This window comes from Callospermophilus lateralis, chromosome 1 (genome assembly GCF_048772815.1).
Source record: "Callospermophilus lateralis isolate mCalLat2 chromosome 1, mCalLat2.hap1, whole genome shotgun sequence".
NCBI lineage: Eukaryota > Metazoa > Chordata > Mammalia > Rodentia > Sciuridae > Callospermophilus > Callospermophilus lateralis.
This window is the reverse complement of record NC_135305.1, coordinates 144,159,006-144,185,345: the sequence shown is the minus strand read 5'-3', so window position 1 is coordinate 144,185,345 and position 26,340 is coordinate 144,159,006. Positions and strand designations below refer to the sequence as shown.

General features: G+C 42.6%; 2 pseudogenes; one reads left to right on the top strand and one right to left on the bottom strand.

The window, feature by feature from the left end:
* Positions 1–3,786: 3,786 nt before the first annotated feature.
* Positions 3,787–12,038, bottom strand: LOC143642038 (chondroitin sulfate synthase 1 pseudogene; annotated as a pseudogene).
* Positions 12,039–15,606: 3,568 nt separating this feature from the next.
* LOC143642037 (KH domain-containing RNA-binding protein QKI-like) lies at positions 15,607–20,497 on the top strand (annotated as a pseudogene).
* Positions 20,498–26,340: the final 5,843 nt, after the last annotated feature.

Sequence of the window (26,340 nt, the reverse complement as noted above, 5' to 3'; positions counted from 1 at the left end):
GCTGCCCTAGGACACAGATAGTTCAGGCTGGCCCAATTCCACGGACTCAGTCAATGTCTCCTTGAGTGGTGGCTGGTAGCCACTCCTGTGCCTCCTTCTTCAGGTGGCAGCAAACACTCACTGTCTAATTACCTGAAGGAGTCTGTCTCCAAGATAGCTCACTAAGGTCCTGTGGCAAATTTGGTCCAGCAACCAGCCTGGGATCCAGTCCTGAGTCCTCAGAGGAACTAATAAAAAAACTAGCCAGTAGCCCACGTGCCCCTGCCCTTGGGAGTGGGGTTTTAAGAATGGGAACTCCTGTGCCATGGCCTGGGCTCCAGCACTGCTGCACACTTGCCCCCACATCCATCTGCCCATCCTGTCCCTTCCCAGGATACCTAGCTTGTCAGGGTCCACAGTACTGGGTCTTGCCCTCTATTTTACCCCACACCCACTGCCAGGTCTAGCACCCTGACCTGAGCTGCTAACCCTAGATCTTCTTCTGACATCAAACTGATGATTGCCCGTGAGGCTCAGAGTGTCAGCCTCTGACAGGGATGCTTGAAGTACCCAAGTGTGTACAAGGGGTATGTGAAACAGGAACACATATTCAAATGCACAAAATCTGACAATAAGAGTGCACTGTGGGGGGGCAAATAATGTGAGTGAAAGCAGAAGGTACACACAATAGGAATGCACTTTTAGTATGATTGGTATGCAAAATAGGAGAACATCCTGGAAACTGAGAACAGGAGTAAGTATAATTAGGTCTTGGGCTTCTGGGGTTGCTATGTTGGGGCCACAAAGATCTGGGGAGCTGGTGGAGGGTATACTCTCACTATAGTGGGAGGGAGTGGTTAGAAACCTCTCCTTGTCTACTTTAGCCCTCAGCACTTGAAAACATGACAAGACAGGTAGGTGGAAGGCCTCTGCCCAGGCATAATTCATTCTGCTATCAAAAGACACATGCAGTTCTTGAGGCCACCCTCTGGAATTATCCCATCCTGCCTCTCTGCCTCTTGTTAGGAGAACAGCCAGCCAGGCTGCCAGTGGAGCTATCTAAGCCATCTAAGCCACTGGCCTAGCACATCCTCCTGACCAGAGGCTACTGCTGCTTCCCGAGACATTTGAAAGACCTGAGGGAGGTAGCAGCACATGGCACATTGGCAGCCCACAAAGAAGCCCTGTGAGGTCTGGTGAGTTTTCCTAGCCCGAGTAGGTGGGACTCCCACTGGAGTAATTCCCAGTGAGGCCAGAATGGTGAGACCAGAGAACGCAATCTAGGGTGCCAGAGGGAAGCCCTCATCAAAGACAAAGGGCTTTGTACCTCCTTTTCTACAAGCACTCAATAAACTGGCTCAAGAATTGCCTGCTGCTTTTGTAAATAATGTGTTTTTGGCATAGGCCACACTTATGTGTTCAAGTATTGTCTGAGACAACTCATTGGCAGGGTTGAATTGTAAAGACACACCACCATGTGGCCCACAACACTGGGGTGATCTAGTGTTATACCCTTTACAGAAACAGTTTGCTGACCTGGTTTGTGACTGACCCCCTGCTACATGTGGGTGTTGCCACCTTCACTCTCACCATGGCCCAGTAGAAGCACTCAACTTCTCACCTAATGAAAAGGAAAGCAAGGGTTTTAGAGGGCCACTGTCTTGCTGAGGCCATGTGACTGTGAAAAGCCAAGAGGCGTCTCACTTGGTGTGGAGTCAACCCCCCTGGAGACCTGGGTAAGGTTAGCATCTCACTGGGTTGCGGGTGAAGGATATGAGGAGAGATGTACCAAATTCTGAAATACAGGGAAGGCCCATGGAAAAACAATTATTTTGCTGAAGAGGGTGTCAGGAGGCTTGTAACCAAACATGCATAAAAGGACAACTTAAAAATACAAAGAGCTGTGTGGCACACATCTCTCATCCCAGAAACTTGGGAAGCTGAGGCAGGAGGATTGCCAGTTTAAGTCCAGCCTCAGCTGTTATGCCAGATTTGTGGGACCCCAATAGACCTCCAGGAGCTAAATCTGATGCAATCACATAAGAGTCTTTATTGCAAGCTCGAGCCTGGACTCACAACCATTTCCAATGCAGCAGTCCTAGGGAGTGAGTTCTGGTCCTTTGTTCAGTGAGATTTTATAGATTTGGGGGGATACTCTATGTGTCACAACATCACACAGCAAATCATTCCATACCTCAGGAAAATCAAACAACAACTGTTAACATTGATTAGCACATTCAATGTTGGGAACAAGATGGTTAGGTGTGATTGGTTAGTACAAGAAAGTGATTCCTTTGAACTGACTGGTTTAGGCCACGAGGGGTCAAGAATTTCCTGCTGCTGATCTACATGGTTTCCCAACTTGTTATCAACCACCATGAACTACTTGGGGGTCATCTGGCATTCTAGGTATTTTCCCTGTCTCATGCTGATTGGAGAGACTAGGGAGGTTGCCATGGGTCCTCACCTAGCCTAACTGAGTCAGGGACACCTTGCGACACAGACCTCTCCTGTTATTTACAGACAAACAATTCAGCAGGGTGAGTATGTGCTTAGGGGTGCTCTGTAGGTTTTTCTAAGGACAAGGGTCACGCCCCCTTCCTTAGGACAGGCATTGAGGTAGAAGCTGCTGTTATTTATTTATTTTTCAAAAAATGGAGTCACATCAGTTTCTCACAGCAATTTAGCAAGGCCATCAATAACTTAGTGAGACTGTATCTGAAATTTTTAAGAATAAATAAATAAATAAATAAATAGGGTTAGGCATAGGATCAGTGGCTAAACACCTCTGGGTTCAATCCCTGCTACGAAAACAAACAAACAAACAAAAAACAAGAAAGAGAATAAAACTAGTTGTAAGGACCAGACAGCCATCCCCAGCACTGGGAGGAGGTGCAAAAACACAGTCCTCACGTGGGAGGAAAGGATGATGGCACTTCATGGGAGACAAATCTAAGTGAGATGATTTCTGAGCAGGCACTGGTTTAGTTGAGCTGGGAGACCTCTGGGGCCATGGCTTCTCCATGCCAATCTAGCCACTCCTAGCATCCTGCTGAGGTTGGGTGGCCTCTTGTTATACCATGTTCCAGGGGCTCTGGCTATTCACATCAAAGATGCTTGCTGACCTAATGACACCAAGCTAAGTCCTTGGGGTGGGCATGGCCTGGAAGGAGTGTACATGTGCAGATCAGTGCCTCTTTACAAATAAGCAGTTCTGCACCACATTTGGTGGCCATGGGCCCAGCAATATATGAAGTCCCATGCCCAGCATCATGAAGGGAATGTGGGCTGTAGGGATGTCTTCCATTCTTAGCATTGTTATGATCACCCCCACTACCACCACCATTATCTTCATCATTGTCATCATCACTGTCACTGTATTATTCATCTTTCTGTCACTATGACAAGATATGTGAGATAATAAACTTCCAAGGAGGAAAGGTTTATTTTGGTTTATGGTTTCAGTCCATGGTCTTTTAGCCCTGTTGCCTTTGGGCCTGTGGTGATGCAGCACATCATGGTGGGAAGATATAGCAGAGGAAGCTGCTTATTTCATCAGCTAGAAAGCAAGAGAAAGAGAGAGAGAGAGAGAGAGAGAGAGAGAGAGAGAGAGAGAGAGAGAGAGAAAGAAAGAAAGAAAGAAGAGGGCAGAGTATTCCAGTATGTGCTTCAAGCCCATGCCTGCAGTAACCTAAGTTCCTTCTACTAGAAAGATTCCATCTTCTAAAATGAATATATTCTTTCCAATACTGCGACAGGCAAGAGACCAAGTTTTCAATGCATGGGCTTTTGGGGTACATTTAAGATTCAAGCTACAGCTATCACCATCACCATCACCACCACTATTACGACCATCATTAACACCACCACGTTATGGAAAGCTTTTGGATGAAGGGCAGCCTGGGGCAGACCTGGAACCCACATGGAACACAGCCAGTCTCACACAAGGACAGAGAGACCCAAAGGCTAGTAGTATAAAGACATCAGACATCCTTGAGTAGACACCTTGGCCCAAGGACATCCCATTCCAGCATCAGAACCTTGAGGTCATAAAAGGGCTTTTTAGATGAACCTCTGTCTCCTAAGGAGACACTGTTAGTACACTGTCATATACCTAGACTCACACAGGGCCCAATAGCAGGGCAGGGCAGGGCAGGGGAAAGGCACAGGAAGGGAATAGGGAGATGGGGTCTCTGGTTTCTTTGGTACAGTCCAATGTGAGAATATTTTTTTTTTTATTTCTGGAAGTTTCATGACATCCCCACAGTGCAGTCTCCCATAGCACAGTGAAGAGGTGACTATCATCACCATTGCTATTTTGGCTCTCCTGGTGGCAGCCCTGCCCCAGGATGGGCTTACCATTCATTCTGAGTTCCCACTGGAGGCAGGCCTGTGACAAGGGCTGTGTCTCTAGCAGCCTGTCCCTCAGAGGTTCAGTTGGGTTCTGGACTGGACCTTACTGAGCCCTCCATGTTTGCTGTTTTGCTGTAAAGTTGCTCCCAGTTCTGCTGCAGGTATGATCTTACCTGCCACCACCTGTCAACATAGTGAACTTGGCTGAGGGTTGCTTTCAGGGAAACTCTGAGCTGGTGTCTGACGTGTTTTATATCATGTGATCCAGACCACCTTGGAGGCAGATGTCCATACTCCCACACCTAGTGAATGAGGAGTCAGAGGTTCTAAGAGCTAAGGCAGCTCGCCTGAATCCCTAGATACACAGATGGTAAGCACCTAGGTCCACTGGACCAAGGTCAACACAAGGTGACTACATCTTCCCCCATGCCTGACTGTAAGGACCAAGCCCACTTAAGTGCCATAGGTGTTAAAGACCACATGTGTGTTCGACAATTCTCCCTTCTAGGCAGGCTGTGCCTATAAAAGGCCAAGAGAAGATGCTGAGCATGTGAACTCTTTTGTGGTTCCCTAGAGTTGGAGGACCTGGATTCCTCTGTTGACTCTGGCTCAGTCATTCCACAAAGCAAAGCACACAAGGTATTTGTGTGCCCGTTTCCCTGATGTTAGGACTGAGGCTCCAACAATATGCAGATAATCCAGAGTGAGCTGTGGGGTGACCTATCCCCAGGCTTTTTCCACATATCCTCATCCTTGTGGCCCATTGTCACGGAAACATTAATTCACTCACACATCCATTCAACAAGCCCTGAGTGAGCATAGCTGTGGTATGGACCATGTGCTTGGTGGAGGGACATGAGGACTACCTACCCTGGAGAAATTCACAAGCTGCTAGGGGACAATGTGAAATTTACCACTTGTCCCCTCCTCAAGTTCCTGGAGGTCAGTACCACACATGCAGATCAGGAAATGTCAGACACAGCACTGGAATCTCCCCGTAAGCTTGGGATGAATTTAAACAACAGAAGTATCTATGAGATGCCTCAGCTGCCAGCTCTGGGCAATTTAGGGCAAGTCACAGTACCTCATTGACCCTCCAGTGAGTCTGAGACCTGAGGACTATGATTGCCCATTTTACATATGACCTTAAAGACATATACAGTTGGGCCAGGCTCCACATAGCCCAAAGGCAGCAGATCCAGACATAATTCCACCCATCTTCTCCCATCTCTGTGCCCAACTCAGACCTATATTGACCCCATGGAGTAACAGCCCCACCACACAGGGCAGGTCTATGCTGGGCAAGCCCCTCAATATACAAGAAAGAATGTGAGGGTCCAGTAGCTGATGGGCCCTGGGCTGAGACAAAGTTCTCAGAGTCAAAAGGGGGAGGGAGACTGGCTTCCTCTATAACAAAAGTCATAGCCCAGAATAGCATGGTGGTGTCCAGGAAGGAGACTCTGGGGCTGCAAAGGAGGGGCAGTGAAGTGGCTGCTCCAGCCTGGGAGAAGGGAAGCAAGTGGCTGTTTGGAGCCGTTGGGGAAGGGAGAAGCAGAGCAGCAGCTCTTGCTAAGTTGAACTAGGTGACTGCCCAAACCCCCTCGTGAGACCTGCGAAGGCTCCAGGAAAATATCTTCCACCAGGTCTGGACAGGAGACACCCAAATCATTCATCCAACAGTACTCATGACCACCAGGCTGTGCTTCCCAACACACAGGTCAAAAATAAAGTTTTCAAGCCAACTAGATATTTGAACTTCTAGGAGTGTGGATGACATAGTCACTGTCCACTTGTAATGTCCACTGACATTTAATGACACAGCATAATGTTAGTGGACTTTGCCCTTTCTTTCTGACACACGAGCTTCTTCACCAGGGGCTCTGTCATTCCTGGTCCAGTTTTGCTGTCTCCCACCTCATCTCCAGAACATTTCCCTGCTGCTGTCTGAATTCTTGAGATCTCACAGAAACCTCAGTCTTCATCCCCTCTTCAGGATGGGTTTCTATGGCTCTGAAGAAGTACATGTCATGACCTTGAATCAAAGCTCCTCTTTGAGGCTCCCCAATGAAATATGCATGTAGAACAGTTCTAAAACAACCTGGATCCTTCACCTACATGAGATTGGATTATTCCCAAAGTAGCACTCTGACATGGTCCAGGAAGGATGTTTCTTTCTCAAAAACATTTTTTTTTGTTGTTCAAAGTCCCCAAGAGTCAAGAGATTGTTTAAAATGACCTTGCATGAGAACTCCCTCCAACTGGATTGATCTGAGGGAAATGCTCACCTATTTTGCCTTCTTGAAGAACTGTATAGAGGCCATGGGAACATAAACACAGAGACATGGCAGAGAGTGCTAGAGTCAGGTTCAGTCTTCCTGAATACCTGCAGAGTCATTTAATCTCAAACCTAATCTGTTAGGGCAATTGTTCCTGAGAACCACTCTAGACCAGTGGGGCTCTATGCAAAAGAGCTCTAAGCCTAAATCCTGAGGTTTCCAGACTTTCCTAATTTGTGCCTGTTGTCCTCACATAATTATTACTAGTGTCTTCTCCACTCCCAGAAACAACCCAGTATAGATGATGAATTTTGATCATTCAATCTCAAGTAACTTTCAAATAACTCAATGATGATCATGATGAGAGAAGGAAGAATGAGATAAAGACAAGGATGGTGATCATGACTGAATGATTTGCCTCAATTATTCAGGTCAGCTGCCATTATCTCCAGGCTGGATCTCTCCATTCCACAATGTTGTTCTCTCCTTTTCTGAGGGCCAGGCCTGATGATTAAGGCTAATAAATCCCACATGTCACTGCCTTGTAGATAAACAAAGTGTCCTAAAAGATGTCATGCAGGGTTCAGGGTGGAGCCCCTTGGAGTTCCCTGAGCAAATTCAGCTTCTATCCTGTTGGGGTACATGTCTCACTTCTGGCTCTGGCCTTAGACTCCTCACAACCTGGAAACTGGGGGCAGGTTCCATCCTAGAAGTCTGAGCTGCAGCTGTTCCTTCCACAGCACCAACATATTGGCATGACTCTCTCACTACTCAGGACCCAGAAGCTGTGGTTTCCCCCAGGGATTGTCCCAGGTCTCAGGGAGAAAAAAGAGACTGTTCCTAAACATAGCATCCCCAGTTATACCAATGTCATCCTCAACTCCCCTCCCCCCACCAGATCCTGCACCTGCAGCAGATGTCTCACCACAGACAACATCCTCACATGGTGGCCACACTCAGAAATTTGGAAATCCAGTCTTGCTGGATCCTGGGAATTCCTCAGGGACCTGGGCAGGTGATTTCTCCCCACTGTTGCAGCTGCACCTCTCGATGCCCACACCCTCCCATGCTCTATACTTACATACACTGAAAGGTGAATTCTGGCAGTGACAGAAGAGTCTTGGTCTAGCTGGCCCTTTTTTCAGTGTCCCTGGAGCCTGCCTTGTCTCTCTTGGGGAAAAGGTGTAGGTATGCCCTTCCAGTTGCAGCCAAGTCAGAAGGACTTGCTCTAGCCTCTGGCTGCCTGATTTCTGCTCACAGGCCTCAGAGACTCTGCCTGAGGCTATAGGGTATTCATCCTTCCCAGGCCCAGGTGTCCTCAGCTTCCTGCTCCTTTTCATCCCCAATGGTTACTCTCATCTCATGTGATTGTCCCAATGCAGAGTGGGGAATTGGGGATTCTGAGACAGAGGATGACTAAGTATTGTTCTGGAGACATAACAATAGTTCTGAGTGTCAGAATTCTCAGGGGATAGCTCTGTAGATCCAAGTGCCCTTGGAGAGGCCTCCAAGATCTTAAGTACCCTGCCTCCTCTGGTAATATTAGGGGACAGAGGTATGCCCTGCCTTGCTCTCACAAGGGATTTAGAGAGACTCTTCTCCCCTGGTAAAATATGGTATCACAGACTCAATAACCTGGCATGGATATTCTAGTTCCTTATTTCATGACTTAATGGAGGTACAGAGAGGGAGTTTTCTTCCCTAAGACACACAGCAGCTTTGTATAAAGTCTGTGTCCTGGTACTTGACCAATGCCAGCTGGACACCTGGGAGGACCAGACATTTTAATACACCTTGGAAGAAGACAGCCTGAAACTGGAAGGATGGTTTTGGGGAAATTTAAATTCTTTAAACTCCCCATCCAACTGCTTAGAATGCAACATTGACAGGGAAAGTCTAATGGGGGGCAGCCTTGGGAGCTGAAAGTCAGAAAGTATTGAAGCTCTTCTGCATGGGGGAGACTGGAGATCCAGTGGAAGGCTGCAGGGGTGGTTACAGAAGGAGGGATGCAGGGATAAAACTCTGGTTCTGCATTCCTGCAGTGTTAGCTTTCCATCATTCTAACAAACACCAGAAATAATCAACTTATATGGATAAAAGGTGTCTTCTGCCTCTCAGGTATGGATGTTTTGGTCCATGATCAGTTGACTCCATCACTTTGGCCCTGCAATAAGGAAATCAATCATATTGGGCAGCACATGGTAGAGAGGATTTGTTCACTTCATGGCAGGTAATGGAAAGAGAAAAAGAGAGAGGAACAGGGATTCCATAATCCCCTTGAAGGGCACACCATCTGTGACTGGAGACCTTCCACAAGCACCTGATCTTAAAGGTTTCACCATCTCAACACTGCCATAGGACCAGACTGCAACATCAGTGACCCTGCTGCCTGCCCTCCTGCTCAATTTCCAGCTCTGGAATTTGAGATGGCTTTAGAAAAAACTTGTAAAAAGAGATAAAAATTAGAATCTGTGCAATGTTAACAAAACAGAATGTTACAGTGTTTTGTTTCCTTTTTTTTTCTAATAATACTTCATGAGAATGTTCATGTTTTCTGCCATAGGACTGAAGATAAGGGCCTGGAAGGAAATTACAAAAAATATTTCCACCCAAGACATTTCAAATCAAAATTAAGCTGATCTGTTACATAATGTTCAAAGGCAAACACTAACCACAATTTTGTTCAAAAAACTCAATATTAACGGAGTTCTATGTAAGAAAACTACTTAGAAGTTATATCCTTGCATGGACTTCAAAAGCTGTTTGTACAATTTTTTAAATAGATAATAAAAAAAAAATATTTTGTCCAGGAGAGATGAACATCAGGCTGGCTGCTTTATAACTTGGATCATTTTTCTCCAGTCCCACTTATGCTAACTTCAGCATGGAACCATGTGATGATGCTTTGGACCCCAAGCATACTTTGTATTGTTTGGGATCCAGATTGATGTCATGGAAGACAGCGTGTTGGACATGTGATTCTCCTACCTGCTGGCTTCTGGACATCTTCAAACCTGCCTAGAGAACAGTGTTGAAGATGTTACATCTTTCAGCCCCACCCTTGGATGGAAATTGCCACCCACTTGGACAAGATGTCCCTTACAGGTACAAGTAATGCCAAACCCACAGTTTCTACAGAAGCCATAACAGTTTCTACAGAAGGAATAACAGTTGTCCCTGGGAACTTTTCCACCATAAATAATCTTTCAATCAAAACTGTCTAAAGATGATTGGGGAATGTGTGTGTTGGCCCCAAATTCTATTTGCTCTATACTGTTACAGGAGTTCCATGATAAACATCAGATCAACTGCACAGAAGAAGTGCAAATATTTGTTATTAAATGGGAAGATCCCACCCTGAGGGAAAAAGCAATTGAAAATTCTACAGACACAGGCAAAATATTTAGCGTACTTACTGCTATAATCTCTCATCAGTTCCACTAGTTTTGCCTTATCAGGGTTGGAATCACAATTAAAAAGTAGTACAACCACTTTGGCATGCTGATTTAGGGTGGGACATGTCTTCCCTAAGTTTCCCAGAAACCTCAAAAACGTATCAAAACGTCCAGATAATAGTATCAGTATATGACATTTTGATCTTTGGGCTCTTTGCATTTGTTCTCAGATCCAGAGAACTGGAAAGGATCAAGCTACTTCAGGGAATTAGAGAGGAAGGATAGGTATCCAGACTTCTGGTTAGTTCTGTTGGCCAGCTCCTGAGTGTCCAGTTCCTCATGCTCCCACTAACTGAATCTTGCTGTAAATCTGCTGTAGCTCTGCACACCTCCTCATAGGAACTGACAACTTCTTTCCTTTATACTTCTTGTGTAGGAGCAGCAGGTTCAGAATGTACTCTGCCCCATACATGGGATTCACCACAGGACAATAGCGACACCAGACCTCCTTGAAATCCATGATGCATTCCCGGCTCTTGGTGGTGGCCTTGATCATTTCCACTACCTATATGAAGATGCCATCCAAGGCTTCCATCTAGGTGGAGTCCATTCTTCTTGGGAGGGAGGGGTGCAGGTTGGCTAATGCTCCATAGTAAAAACCAAATTATTCCCAGTCATAAATTCCTATTGCAGAACTTCCTCTTGAGTGCATGACTGAGATCTCGTGAAGGAAGCAGGGGTTCCCAGATGTTGGTCCTTCTTATGCATCTTTGTGTTGCTGTATTTGCTCATTAGAATGATTTCTCAGTGGAAATGTATTGTGTGATGCTGCTGCTCTGCAATTTGGTGACTGAGAATATAGCTGTGCAGTTTGTACTGGTAGCTTGGGTTTTTGTTCAGGTTGAACATGATAGCTTGGTGAATCTTACTGTTCTGGAGACCTCAGATGTACCCCTTCTTGTTCTTTTCAGAATTCTCATTTAAAAAAAGAAAGCTGATGCATCTCATAAGACCCAACATTTCTGTAGTGCTCAGTCCTGTCTGCCTGATAAACAGGGGCTCACTGATATTCAAATTCCTCAGGAATCTCTTCAGATGATCTCCGTTGATGTCAAGATCATCATCTGCTTCTAGATCACTGTCCAAACAGTGCTCATGCATATACTTGAGTATCAAAAAATTCTTCTGGGGTGGGTATGTGCCATCCACACCACATAGTGGCACAACTGGAAATGGTACAGATGGTACAGACACATAGTAGAGAAAAACTCTACTTTCTCAGAAATTATCTAAGTTCATGTGCTGAAGGCGACCACAGCAGGAGTCTGTAGTACTTCTGAGTGGTCATGACTTCCACAAAAAGAAGTTTCCTATCATGTGAGGCCGGCAACTGGGCCAAGCCTTGTGGCCATAGCTGTTCCCCACAGACATCTTCTTGTGCCCTGTAGACCTGAGATCCTTTTGCCACCACCAGCAGTCCCCCAGGCTGCTGCAGCGCCACTGACCCACTGGTTTCAGCTCTGAAGCACGGGGCAGGACAAGCCTATGAGGCCAATACATAGACCAGCAGAAGCCAGATCTGAGGCAACAAGCAGAGTCAGGCTTGCCAACTTGCCGGAGCCACGCCCATGCCACTCTTCCTGCAGGGCTGCTTTCACTGCCTATGTTCAGTAGCCTACTCACCACAGCTCCCAGCTGCAGAGACTGGTTATCCTCATGTCAGGAAGTCTGGTCCTAGCTGCTCAGTGGGTGCCTATGGCCATCCATGCCCATGGTGTCCCCAGAGCTGACAGCAGGTCTGGTGCTGAAGCTTCATTATGCACACCCACCCCGCACAACTGTTACCTGCTCTTTTAAAAGGGGAACATTCCTTTCACATGCAGGCTGCATCTCCTGAGCAAGGCCACCATGACTGTTCTCATATTGGCACAGAAGTGTGAGGGCAGTGCAAAGGCAATTGCAATGGCACCTGTTCAGAGATCTTGTCCTGCCTGATGGCACCCTTGTGGCCTAGACTGCTGCTGCTGGTGCACATCCTTGGAAATGGCTCTTCATTGCCCTTTGATATATTTTGAGTTAATTTTTGTTGAAATAAAGGTCTAGTTTTATTCTTCTACATATTCCACCATGACCTTCTATCATGCTGTTTCTGTGATAGATTCAGAAGCTCATGGAGACCTGTGAAGATACAAGCCAAAAATTAATCTGCCTTCCACTAACTTGTTCCTGTCAGGTATAATGGCTACAGTGAAATCGAGCTGACCACCACAAATGGGACAGTTACAGAGCACATTTGGTTCTGGTAGTCCTGCCCAGCATGCAATACTGAGGGGAGTCCTAAGGCTTAAGAAAGGTAAGAGATGGAAACTTGAGAATCTGAAGAATTAATATCTATGTTAAAGGTACTTAAATGGTTGAACATAAATCCTAACAATGATATAGTTTTGTATATTAGTTTCTAACATATTACCATGTGAATTAAAGACTGGAGAAAAAAGTTCATAGTTTGAATCAATAATGGAAATGAACACAAAAATTTCAGTATGCACATCAGACTTGTGACAACAGCATCATAAACAAGAAGAACAGATGAGGATAGGAGGAGAGGGACCATGGTAATAGAACTCAGGCAGCATCATTGCAAAACTACATTGGTATTGATTTAAAGCACATAGAAACCACTATGAAAATAAATTTCAAATATAGATGAAATAATATGAAAGGTAACCAAAGTGGTATGATGGAAAAAAATAAACCAATCACAATGGAATATTCTAGAGGAGCAGTGAGGAACATAAAAAAGGATAAAACACATGTAGAGATCAGCACATTGGCAGAAGTCTGTCATTATCTGTGATGACATTAGATGGAACACATGAGTCTTGGTTTCTCAATATCTAAGAAGCCTGAATCCACACAAAGTTTCACAAAATTTCTCTACACTATTGTATGTGGGGAGATAGGCTTAGGTTTGATAGATTCTCTTCTAACAGAAACAAAGCACTTGGTAATAGGAACTTGACCTGCCATGACTCCTCATGCACTGTCAATGCCACCAATCTGCGACACAGGACAGGGTATGTTTTGGGACAAGTGGAATGGAGTGAGGCTGGACATACTGACAATAGGTTCTCCAGTGACAGAAGATTTGGGGTCCTCAGGAGAGGGGCTGCTACTCTGTGAATCCTCAACCAGCAAGTGTCAGTGGAAGGGCATTCAGAGGAATCCAGGAGAGAAGCTGGGCTTGCATAGGCAGAGTTCAGGAGTGAGGCCAGCCCTGGGGGTGAACAGGAGGAGTCCAACTTCAGTCCATGAATGCAGATCAGAAGAGTTTAAACTGTGTCTGGGGTTGCAGTGACCACATTCTTAGGGTCAGACTAACACAGGGTCACCCCCATGACACTGGCAAGAGCCAAGGCACAAAGAGGACCTCACCTGGAAAATGCACCGAAGGAGGCTCATTTTATGCTTAAGTATGGCAGACCACACTGGTTGAATTTCCTTAGGGAGAACACTCTCAGGTTCAGATGCTGTAGGAGGGAGCACAGTGTGAGAAGATGGGGCTCCTCAGGTCTATTTCCTTCTCCCAGCATGAATGCATGTGCCTCCTGCTAATCTCAGGGAACTATTTATCACTCTCCTGGAGTCAACCCTGGGAAGACTTCTCTATTCTAGGGTATTTAAAAAATGGCTGCAAAGTCCTCTCTGGCATTTCCTCCCACCTTCAGCATACATACCTTTTTTTTCAGGAAGAATTTCCTATGTGGTCTTGCATAGGGAAGGGAGCACTTGTTCACTTCTCCCTGCATGAAGAATGGACAGGATTCCTGAGGAGAATCTCAGAGTGACACTGACTCTCAGCTACCTCAGTTCAGACCCCTGAAGCCTTGGTTTAGAGGCAGGATTCTCCCTGCTTGAGGAATCCTTTACAACTCTTTTTTTTTCAGAGTTCAGCCCTGGAAACTGTGACACTGATGAACTTCACAGACAATAAGGGACCTAAATTTGTTTTGTCCATCAGGTCTGGATGGTGGTGATTTTAAACATGCCAAATAAAGCATGGATTATTAAAAAAATAAGAATGAATGTGGCTATTTATGGTACAATTCAGAATGAAGTATGTCAAACACAATGTTTGAGACTAAAATTGGTGGGAAATACATAAAATGATTAAGTAAACAATGTATAACATGTGAAATGCATAAAAGCATGTCAACAATAAGAGGAACATTAAATGAAATGCCAAAGATGAAACCAAAGTCCACCTGGGAGCTACTGAGAGGACTATGAAGAATGTGAGGGCCCATGGTGACCTTATTCTGAGTCACTTGTCATCAGTCGTCTCTCAGCAAGGAGCCATCCTGCCTATGGACAGGAACAGGAAAGGGCAACAGCCCATCTGAACTAGACCTAAATTAAAACAAAACAAAACAAAACAAAAAAATCGCTTGTAGAGTTGGAAGACTGGCAAAGGGGTCAACAACTGGAAAGTGACTATAACCAGAGGTCACAGGAGCAAGGATGATATTTTGCCCAAAGCAGCTTGAAGAAATTTGAATGCTGAACCTCCACCTCCTGTCTCTCCTTTTGCCCCACAGCTGATTTGTGTGGCTTCCTATTAATAATATTCCCAGAGGATTCATAATTTGAATGTTGGCCAAACACACACTTACCCCAAAAATCTCGAGATGAATGACAGTGGTCTCAGAGATCCCAGCTGTGCCATGCATTTGAGGACAGAAATCAATTAAGAGAGATGTCCCACAAAAGCATTCAAGGACTCATTATGGTTTGGATATAGGGTGTCTCACAAACCTCATGGGTGAGGCAATGTAAGAATTTTGAGAGGAAAAATGAAGAGGTTATGAGGTGTAAACTAATCAGTGGTTAATCCAAGGATATAGGTGGTAACTATATACAGGTAGACTGTGGCTGAATGAGGTTGTCACTGGGGATGAGACTTTGAGGTTTCTATTTTGTTTCTGATCTCTCTGAGAGACTGAAGTCTCTCTACTTCCTCATTGTCATGATTCAAGATGCTTTTTTTCTCTATGTCATTAGGCCATGATATTCTGCCTCAGTTTAGAAACAGAGCAATCAAGATGGCCATATATAAACAGGCAAATCTCAAAGCCTGAGTCCAAAAAAAATTCTTCCACTAATTTTTTCTTGTCAGATTTTCATCACAGCAACAACAACATATCTGACTAATCATGGACCAGGAAGGCCATTCTATACTCAGAAAGCTGCTCTAGGCTGCTAAATTCCTTGGTAAATATCCTGATGCCCCATCTATTGCCACTCTTTCCTTGCATTTGGTAAAATGAAAATCGAGCCAGATGTCCTAGTTATTCTAGGTTATGAAAGAGTTGAAGCATCAGAACCATGCTGAAGGTGAATCCAAGGACACATGAATGACCTGACTCCTCCTCTCTACGTAGTGGCCCAACAGATACACATATGTGGGCATGAGTCACAAGATTGAAGGGATTCAATTCTAGCCTCCATAGCTTATACAACAGAAAGCATTTCTCCTAATGCCAGAAATATACATGTGATCAATTTTGAGAAATACACTAAAGCTATCACATTTTTAACTAAAAATGGCACCATATTCCACCTGTGTCAACCAGAAACTCATTGCCACTTCCATGATCGCTCAGTCTCCACCTGAAGATAATTATGATATCCAGGCTACATGTAATAAGATGATCCATAAAACAGCCACCACCCCAAAAATGTGCATCTTTTCCAAGCAAGAGAATACAATACACTTTTTGACCTCAAGTATGTTCATTTTCCCCCACCTATGATATTCTGTAAATTATATATTGAAATAAATTCTTAACTATTTTTTTCCTTTTGAATTAGGGATTGAACTCAGGTACACTAGACCACTGAGTTCATCCCCAGGCTATCTTGTGTTTTATTTAGAGACAGGGTCTCTAAATAGCTTAGTGCCTTGCTTTTCGTGAGTCTTCTATGATCTCATGATCCTGCTGCATCAGTCTCCTGAGCAGCGGGGATTACAGGCATGTTACACTGGGCTTGGATATTTATGTATTTTTAACACACAATGTTAGATGACACTAGAATCAGACAGAGGATGAAAACATATTCAAATATATTCACAATAAAATAAATATTTTTCCATAGAATTCTAATTCCTGTGATCATCATTGGTAATTTCTCACTTCACAATTCTAATTCCCTTGACCACCAAAAAATGCTTTGGCTAGTGTTGATCTCTAGCTAGTAATGCCAGGTGGAATGCACAAATCATCACTCCAGGCAACATAGGTGCACCAATAGCCCTGCTGAGTTGGATTGTGTTGGTATTCTGACCATAACTGAAGTACAAGGAAGTACTAGAGAACATGCTTCTTTCCATGCATTGCCTCCTTATTTTGAGTCAGCAGTGGCAACCTAATTCCCCTGAGTATCAGGACCAATTATGACCCAATAGCCCCAACTTGGTCTAATGTTCCTTGTCATGAGTAGCAAAAGGGAGGCTTGGACACAGGTTACAGCAGTCATTCTTGTGTCCTGTGTTTGGAGCTAAGTCCTCTGCACTAGACCAATATAGGGTTGAATTACTAAAATGAGAAGCAAACATTTTACTAGTTGGTCACTAGTGTGTGGAGTCACTCCCAGTCCCAGGCCCTCATTCCAGCTCCAGGAATCCTGCCTATGCCACAAACATCATCATGTATTGTATATGTGTGTAACCACTCACCAAGATTCATTTTTTATTTCTCAAAAGCCAGTCAACATTTTTGTCAGACCTGGTGTTTTAGGATGTTGGGGAAATGTAAGAGTAGTTATGGCAGAAATATGGCTGATTGCTCCCTTTTATTGGCTGTGACATAAGCATTGTGCTCAGAAGCCCCATGTTGAATACCACAATGGTGGTTAAGGTGTTTACTAAGTTCATGGATAACAGTTTTGGAAAAACCACTGCAGGCAAGGAAAACAAGCTCCCTCAAGGATAAATGCATATTTCACTGAGAACTAATGTCAGTCTTCCATGATGAAAGGTCTAGTGTCATCAATCTGCTCTGAGATACCCGGCTGCTTCCCATAGTAAATAACCTCATATTAGAACACAGGTTTGGAATCCGCTGTTGTCACCTGGCAGTCACCTCTGTGAGTGAAAATATGTTGTCATGACCACAAGAATAATCTCTCTTTAAGAAAGCATGGGCATTTTGTTCATGAGCTGCTCGGGGAAACATATTTGTGTCTAGGGAAGGAAGTCACCTGAGAAACACCAATTGAATTAAGATCCACTTTATCATCAGGATAATTTCCTTCTGATGACACTGTTTGGTTATTATTACCTGGCACCAAAATATCTTCATGATTTTGCAAACACATATTTATTTTCTTTATAGTAAAACTATGATGATGAAAACAGGCACTTAAAATCAACATTGCATTTCTTTGAACATAAATGTGAAAATAGCAGAAGCTTGTAACATTGAACAGTTAAAAGATTGCTTTTTTATATCCCCTATTAGATTATTTACATACCTTCTCTCTCTCTCTCTCTCTCTCTCTCTCTCTCTCTCTATATATATATATATATATATATATATATATATATATATATATATATATCCAAAAGCACTCTACTGTCATGTATATCTAAAAAAAGAAATAAAAACTATAAACAATTATACTATATAGATTTAGAAGTGTTGTGTTAGTATACTATTTAAATTATGGACTTTCATAAGGCAGTTGTTCAAAGAGTAGTTTTGAAACAAACATCCATTTCCTTCAAAGTGGAATTTATTCTAATAAACACAAATTACATTTACATATCTGTCTGTAAATATAAAAGGGTAAATATTATTTCTGTTAACAGCTTAGTTTTTAGAAAATTACCAATCATGTTTTGGTTAGTTTGTTAAGCCAATCGACTTTAACAAATGTAAATGAGAAAATAGAAAACAGATCAAATATTTTTGAGAAAATTTTACTGTTCAAATTCACATGTAACATAAATATATAAAACCTATTTCAAAGAAATGATATGAGAAAAAGAATATAAATTATATCATAAATAAGTGTTCATCTAATCTTTTAGAAATGATACTTCTTGATATAGTGGGTTATTTTAATTTGGTTAGGTTTGCATAATCAGCTTTCACTGTATTACTATTAGATATTGTTGGACTGGAGTGTTCAGGTTGCAGTAGTGTCACACTCACCTTGTACCGAAAGCCTCATCTCCTCCCATGGGACACACATTGGACTCCTGGGATAGTGTCTGGTACTGGAAAGTTGGAAACATGGGACCTTTACCATGTGCCCATGCAGAGTACTGGGGGTGAACCCTGCTCTTGCTCCTTCCCAGATGCAAATTTTCCAAGATGTTAGCCTCCTTGTCCTTCTGAATGGAAAATCACACAGGTCTGGCCTCATGTCGAAGTGATGACTGATGTTGTTTTCTACCTACAAGCAAAAGGATTTGCACCATGAGCTGTTCTTCAAAAGATATGTAATTCTTTGCAGTGTGTGATAGGACTGTTCCCAAATCCCCATGGTCTACATTGATATTCTCCTGGAGAGATTGCCCTAAGCAGCAGAATTTGTCTCCTATCACCAAGTCCTCTATTAGCATACATCTAGGGGATAAGACTGTTCTTCCAGCTAGGCCACCATAAGCAGTGGCATATGTCACTTTGTCTCCACACACTGGAGTACATACACCTTCCTCAATTTCACTGAAGCTTATATACAAGCCAGCCTCCACGAGCCTCAGCTCTGGGAGCCAGAGCAGGAGCCAGTGCAGAGAGGCACACTGGGTCCCCAGTAGACAGTGCCCAGTTATTACCCCTGCCATTCCTCCTCTCTGGTGTTGGTGCCAAGGAATTGGGGAAGTGATCTGTGGAGCCTGGCAGGGGAAATGAAAATCCCAGAAAACTTGAAGCAGGTAGTGAAGGACAAAAGCTCTTGAGCATCCTTTCTAAATTCTGCAGGATCTTCAACCACCTCTAGTTACTGCCAGAGGAATAAATTAGCAGAGTACCATCTGCTAATGTACACACATTAAATGGCAGTACAAAAAAGAAGAGGTGTGCAAAATTACTTGATTATGTGGGGACTATTGTTCAGTTATGATAGAAACTAAATGTGCTGTAAGAGAATATTCTGATTTTTATGACTGCAAATTGGTTTGACCACTTGAGAAAGCAGATTGGCGATTCCTTAGAAAACTTTTAATGGAACCACCATTTGACCCAGCATTCCCACTCTTAGGTGAATAGGCCAAAGATTTAAAATCACACCATAGTAATGCAGTGACATCAGTTTTCATAGCAGCTGAATTCCCAGTAGATAAACTGTGGAAACAATCTAGATGCCCTTCAATATTTGAATATATAAACAAACTGTGGTACATATGCAGAATGCAATATTATTCAACCTTAAAGAAGAATGAAATTACAGCATTGACAGGTAAGTGGACAGAGTTGGAGAATATCATGGAACAAAATAAATCAACCCCCAAAATCCAAAGGCCAAATATATTCTCTGATATGTGGAGCAGGTCCATAATATCCTGGGGGAGAGTCAAAGGAAGAATGAGAAATTTTGGATTGAGCAGAGAAGAAGAGGTGGAGGGGAGGATGTGTGGGAGTGAGATGGTGGAATGAGAAAGACATTACTACCCTTTTTATGGTATGATTTAATGAATGGAGTGACTCTTCATCATCTAAAACCAGATAAATAAAAAGCTGTGCTCTATTTGTGTAAAAAATTCAAAAACTTCAAATATCTAGATTTTAATTTTCCTGATAGTATCTTTGGCCCCAGAGGATTTACCAATAAAGAGCTTGAGGAAGAAACTGTAGGTAAAACAATGGCAAAGACTCATGAAATATAAAGAGGAGGAGCAAAATAGAGCAACTGAATTGGGAGCATATACATGAAGATTCAGATGTACTAATCACTGTGGAAGGTTCTCAGAATAGATCAAAATAAAACTATAGAGGGCCACTGAAGAATTGAGGCAAATACTGGTACCTGCAGCAGAAAGAAAAAAATGTTCAAACTGAGTTAAAATTATAGAACCTTTATTTTAATCCATCCAATAAAATTGTGAGAACAAGGTACATCCATGATGTGTCACTGTATTGGGCAAACTGAAGAAGATGCAGCTGATGAAGCTTCTGATTCTGAATGACACCTGCAGCGATGCCAACATTAAATCACCAGCCCTTGCCTTTTCTCTTGTGGCAACAGCCCAGGCTGCTCCTACAATCATAACTGGGGCTGCACGTTTTCTCTCACCAGTGACCCTACTGCAATGCCTTTGATCCGACAATTACAGACATCTGTCATGCCAAAAGGAATTTCTCACATTCCTGCTGCAATTGTCCCTCCAGGGCTAGAGGCTGGATTGATCTACACACCCTACAAATGTCTTATACGTTGGCACCAACCACTTCAGTGCTTGAGTACCCTATTAAACCCAATGGTGTGTGAGGTGCAGTGACTACTAAAGTTTGAAGGCCCAATATGTGTGTCCATCCTTTCCAAAAGATTGTGAATGAAGGTAGAGCTGATACTGGTAACTAACCTATGAACTTCTGGTCTCTGAACTCTTTGCCCAGTAATGACATGACTATGTCTACCTACTGATCACTTAAGTGGTTATTGATTTTGCTTTCCTGTGGTCATTGCAGCAGGCTGAGGGACTTGTCTGTTCATTAATCTTACAATCTAGACAAACAAAAGATAAATAAAATGTTGTCTTCAGCTCAGCTTTTTCTCTCCCAACTCCATCCCTGTGTGGATGAAAGGGGTTCTAGAACCTGCACTGAATAGTCGTAAAATATTTGGTCCCAAATCATCCCATAGCACTGATCATCTTTCAATGTGTTACTCCAAGATTAATTTACATTTTCATTTAATATGCCACTGTTCTGTTTGTTTTTCGTTACACATGCAATTGTTTTGATTTATTTATAATACACACTGTGCCATTATGATTTTCGTTTTGTTTTGTTGGTTGAATAACTTGTAATACTCAAACACTTGAGGTGACAGTGAAAAATTACACTATAATTTCTTTCAGCTTTATTTCAAATATATTTAACCTGAATATTTTGGATGTTTATCAAAGGTCTTTTATGGGGAAAATAAATTTATGAAATAATAGATGTTGGCTCTGAACAAATTTTGAAAACTTAGTTGACAAAATATTGGATCAATGAAAAAGAAACATGAAATTTGAAATCTGAGTGCCTTGGTACTCAGTATTACCATTTTTTTCTTACATTTCTTTTTAGTTATCACTGGACCTTTATTTTATTTATTTATATGTGGTGCTGAGAATTGAACCCAGTGCCTCACATAGGCTACTTGAGTGCTCTACCATTGAGCTACATCCCCAACCCATCATTCTTTTTTTAAAAATATTTTTAGTTGCAGATGGACACAATGCCTTTATATTATTTATTATATGTGCTTAGGATCAAACCCATGGCCTCACATGTGTGAATTAAGTACTCTAATATTTAGCTACAACCCCAGTCCCTGTATTATCATTCTTTATTGAATTTATTTCTTTTTAAAGTATATATTTTAAGACGTAGTTTTTACAATATTATGTAATTTTAGCATGTTCAGATTGAAGTGATGCTTGTATGTTACCATAGAGCAGACATTTATATTTTGACTAGAGTTTATTATTATCTTAATAGTTTTCATGCTCTCTCTATATAGCAACCAACCTATTTCCAATGAGAAACATGTCAGTTAATGTACTTAATGCCATTGGTACAAGTTTATAATGTATGTTTCCAACTTGTTTTATATGTATGTGGTTTACAAAGAAAAAAAAAAACTTCTTGATTGAGAAAAGGATACAAACTGTAAAACCACAATTTTCATAAATGAAAATTGCCAAGTGTTTCCCAGCCCTTTCTTATATTGGGTGTCTTGACTGGAGATTTATTTAGCTAATAAATGGATCAATTAATTAAACATATTTGAAATTTAGTTGGGATTTTACTTAGATTGCAATTTAATTTTTTGTTTCTTAACTGTATCTATTCACCCACATCATTAATTTAGTGAATGTTATAAAAATAACCTGAAAATAAACCTAAAAAGCAAACTGAGGGGTTTGGGAGGTCTGAGGGTGATGATGGGGATCACCAGGGTAACTGCTTTGAAATTCATTGAGATCTACCTCCGGAACATTTACCTTTGTTTAGTGTGTTTTATTTTACAGAATGAATTTCAAAAGCAACTGTTACAAAGGAAATATAATTTTATATAAAAATATAACAAGAAGTACTAATATTAAAATTATCAAAGAAAGAAAACATAAATCTGTAAATTCTATACGTAATAGACTGTTATGATTTTGGAACCATAAAAACAGCTCCTTTTTCAAATGTTGCAGGCTAATTCCAGGTGCTGTGCACTAGAGGTATCATCTTAGCTGTGTCCCAGGGCCAAAATTACTTCTCTTCCTGGTGTTTTATGGAGTCTATAACACAGAATCTGATAAAAAAAAGTTCACGTGGGATAAGTTGCTGGCCACAGAGAGTGTCCAGGACCACAATTGTTTTAGGATATGCAAGATGACCTTGGGCCCTGATCTCTCCTGGGCTCTAGGCAGGGAGCACTGAGGCTGGTATGCTGCCTTCAGCTGAGGGTGTTGTCTGTGGGCATAGAGTGTCTATGAATGTCCTCAGCAGCAAATTCCCATAGACATTCACCTTCACAACCTTCTGAGGCAGTTCCTTAGACAGTGAACATGAGGCAATGGGAAGGGTTCTCTAGGACATTTGGGTGTAAAGGCTGAGTAGCACACATCTGGGATGCTGAGGAGTAGCACCTGTGATGACACAGGGTGGAGCAAGGACCCTGCTCCTCCAGCCCTACCCTCTGTAGCTCCATCCTCAGACAGCTCTGTGCACTGATTTTAACCAAATGGTACATCCCCTTGCATGGCCATGGTCACATGCAACTGGGGCCACTTTAGTGCTCTCATTTCTTCTGATGGATTGAATAAAGTGCAACAAAGAAAGTTAAGGAAGCAATGGAGCATATGTGTATTTTGACCTCTGCTCTCCCTCCCATTCTTTCCACACTCAAATTTCCTCTTCCTAAACTGCTTTATCACCTTTGCTGCATTGAACGCACATTTTAAATCAGGAGAGGGCCCCTGTTACAGGAACTACTTTCCAATTGTGTAATCTTGACCTTGGAAAGGAAGGGTACATTCATGCATGCTCAGAGCCAGCAAAGGCAGAAGAACCCAGCTATTCAGTGTTCACTAGAACAGAGCCAGATTGTTTATGTATCATGCATCAGGCAACAACTCAATATTTCTGAAGCCCCCCACAACTCAAGCTCAGTGCATGGCCATGCAGTATTGCTCAGTATGATTCAGGGGTGTCACCTGTGGTCAAAACCAGGACAAGACTAAGAATGTTGGTGCAGTGAGATTTAACAGACTTTCAAGGTCCAAGGACCTCAAAGATCTGGATGAGGAAAGCACATTTAGAAAAGTCATAAAAGAGGGAAAGATGAAACATGTAAAAGCTACAGAGTCTCTACATAAGAAAGGATAAATGTTAGAAACCAATAGGAAATCAATTATGTACAGATTTCTGCTCCTTTTCTCCTCCTCTTCCTCCTCCTCCTCCTCCTCCTCCTCCTCCTCCTCCTCCTCTGCATCAGTTTCTACGTCTTCTCTGTGGACCATGGCCTTGATGGTGACAATGTGACCTTAGAAAAAAGAAAGGCAGAGTTAAAGTTGAGAACTTGCGTTGCTCCTGCTCCTTGTGTTCTACAGCCAAAGTCAAAGCTCTCCATTCTTCCTCTTGTCTGCATTCCTGTCTCCTGGTCTCCAACACCTCACCTCTGCAATGAGAAATAGATCTAGGATACCAAGAGCTCTTTTACAGTTTACGTTCTGCCACTGTACTCAGTAGGGGTATCTGTGTCATCCTGTTCCTCCAAGATACAGCCACAGCCTCCCTGACTTTCTGGAGTTAGGTCTCTTGAATACAAACACATTCAGATTTTCCTCCTAGTCCCAGGGCTTGGGAATTAGATGAAGACTGGAGGTTAGAGACATGTTGAAAGAGGAACTTCTCCCCACTCTTTTACAGAACACAGTGGCCTGTCCAGAGAGTACTGAAACAATTTTCTTTAAGTTGCCCACATTTGAGAGTTTATCTTAAACCAGGAGTAGACAAAACAGAGAAGAGAAATGCTGCTCTATGAAGCAAATATGCAGAGAGGAATGTTTTGAATTCTTACTCACTGCTTAGAACTAGAGAGATCTTTAATTACAGGTTCACAAACTGACTCTAAGAAAGTGTGTTCCACTAGATTTCTCCCATGGTGGGTTAAACCTAAAGTGCAGATCTTAATTCTTTCATGCCAAATGCCAAAAATAAAATAGCCTACAATAAAATCCAAGCTACTTAATGTGTAGTAGAGGCAAATTCAGGACCGAGTGGGACTTGAATGGAAGATTGTGCTTAACTGTCAAAGCAGAAAAATGTCTTCTTACAAACTGGATACTCAAAGTCACGAGGTCTACTAACTCTTATTTTTATAAAAGCAATACATATTTCTGTTTATTTTTATTTCATGCCAATTCCTCATTTCTCGCATGAGTAGGTGAACTCAACTCCTTGAAGGACACCTTTCCCATTTTGTCATATACCTAGGGCTGTTCCTACCTGCAAGCTCTTCCTCGTCACTGTTTTAATCATAATCTTTGCTCCACATCCAACCTTTAGAGACACAAACATCAGCAACAGTGTTACTTAAGATTGTCTCATGCATCATTTGTCACAATTAAGCTCATGATGGTTGCCAGGGTTGGATGATGTTTGTCCCATGCAGGATTGTGTGATTGAGGCTTTGTCCTTAGTATGGCCATAATGAGAGTTGTGACACCTGTATGAGGAAGGGTCTGCTTGGAGATGATGAGGTCATTTGAGGGCATGAGACTCAGAAGTGAGAATATAGATTTCTCAAACCCTTGTTAGATCATGCTTATATAAGAAGAGCAAATAAATCTTCTGATCCCTGTTGGCTTCCTGTCACCTGATGTGATGTCTCCCTCTTGCACCTGAATCCATGCTGACACCACCAACCATGGAATGCAGCTAAGAGGGCATTCACTAAAGCCAAGTGTTTTCCAGTGTCATGCTCTTGTATCTCCAGAATTGTAAGCTAAACACACCTGTATAAATTATTCGGTCTCAAGGATTTTGTTATTAGCAAGAAAAACAGAGTCATACTAACATTAATAGTCAGGATCACCCTGATCTATGTTATGGCTTCTCAGACCCTCTCTGAGCTTTGGGGAGTCAGAGGCCTCAACAGGATGCTGCAAACAACTGCAAATCTTCTAGTGAGAGAGTGGAACTGAAGGAGTCAAATTTTAACTACTTCCTTCCATTGGAACATTATTACTCTCTCCTTGAAACAGACCAAGCTGACATGCAAACTGTGATGCCAACAGTATCAGGAATATAAAATCACAGAACATACACTGTGCCATCTTCAGAGCAGCTGTCCACAAGAGAAAGGGATTGTTCTCTGCCTTATGTACATGGGTCTATTGGCCACTTGAAATGTGGAACTGGGTTAAGGCTTTGAAAGTTTTGTATTAACATTTAAATAAAATTAAAATACAAAGCATATCCAAATAGTGATTGTTCTTTTGAATGGCCAAGGCCTGGAGTTCAATGATGAAGCAAGCATGAATTTTCTTCCTCTGGGTTTCCTTGGATAGCAGTTTGCTAGCTTAATCTCACTCATCATTTATAAGTAGACTGTGGACTCACGCAAAAGTGCCAGGAACTCTCTGAGGGACTGAGGACTCTACATCAACAAAGTCAACATTAAGATCCAGATGGCTCCCCAGTAGGTCAGGTACATCCCACCCAGAGCTGATGAGAAATGTGGTTGCAGAGCTTGGATACAATGCACTCTTCTTAACTTCCCTACCGATTATCACTCGTCCTGGTCAGATCCCAGGTGGATAACTGGCTCACTGTAGAGCCCCACATGCCAGACAAGTGAGATTTTAGCAGAGTGGCATTCATCAAATGCTGATAGAGACTAAGATTAAGACACTCTGTCCAGGGATGAGCTCAGAAATTAGGAGGAATGATGAGCATAGTGGTTCCACTCTCACAGTGACAAGTCAGTGTCAGTATCCATGTATGTATGATTAGAAGAACCTAAATAGCATTTGAGACCAACAATGTGAAGACCTATCAGAGACACTGTCAATATGATATCCTGCAGGCCAAATAGGGATCAGCACAGACCTAAACTGTGGG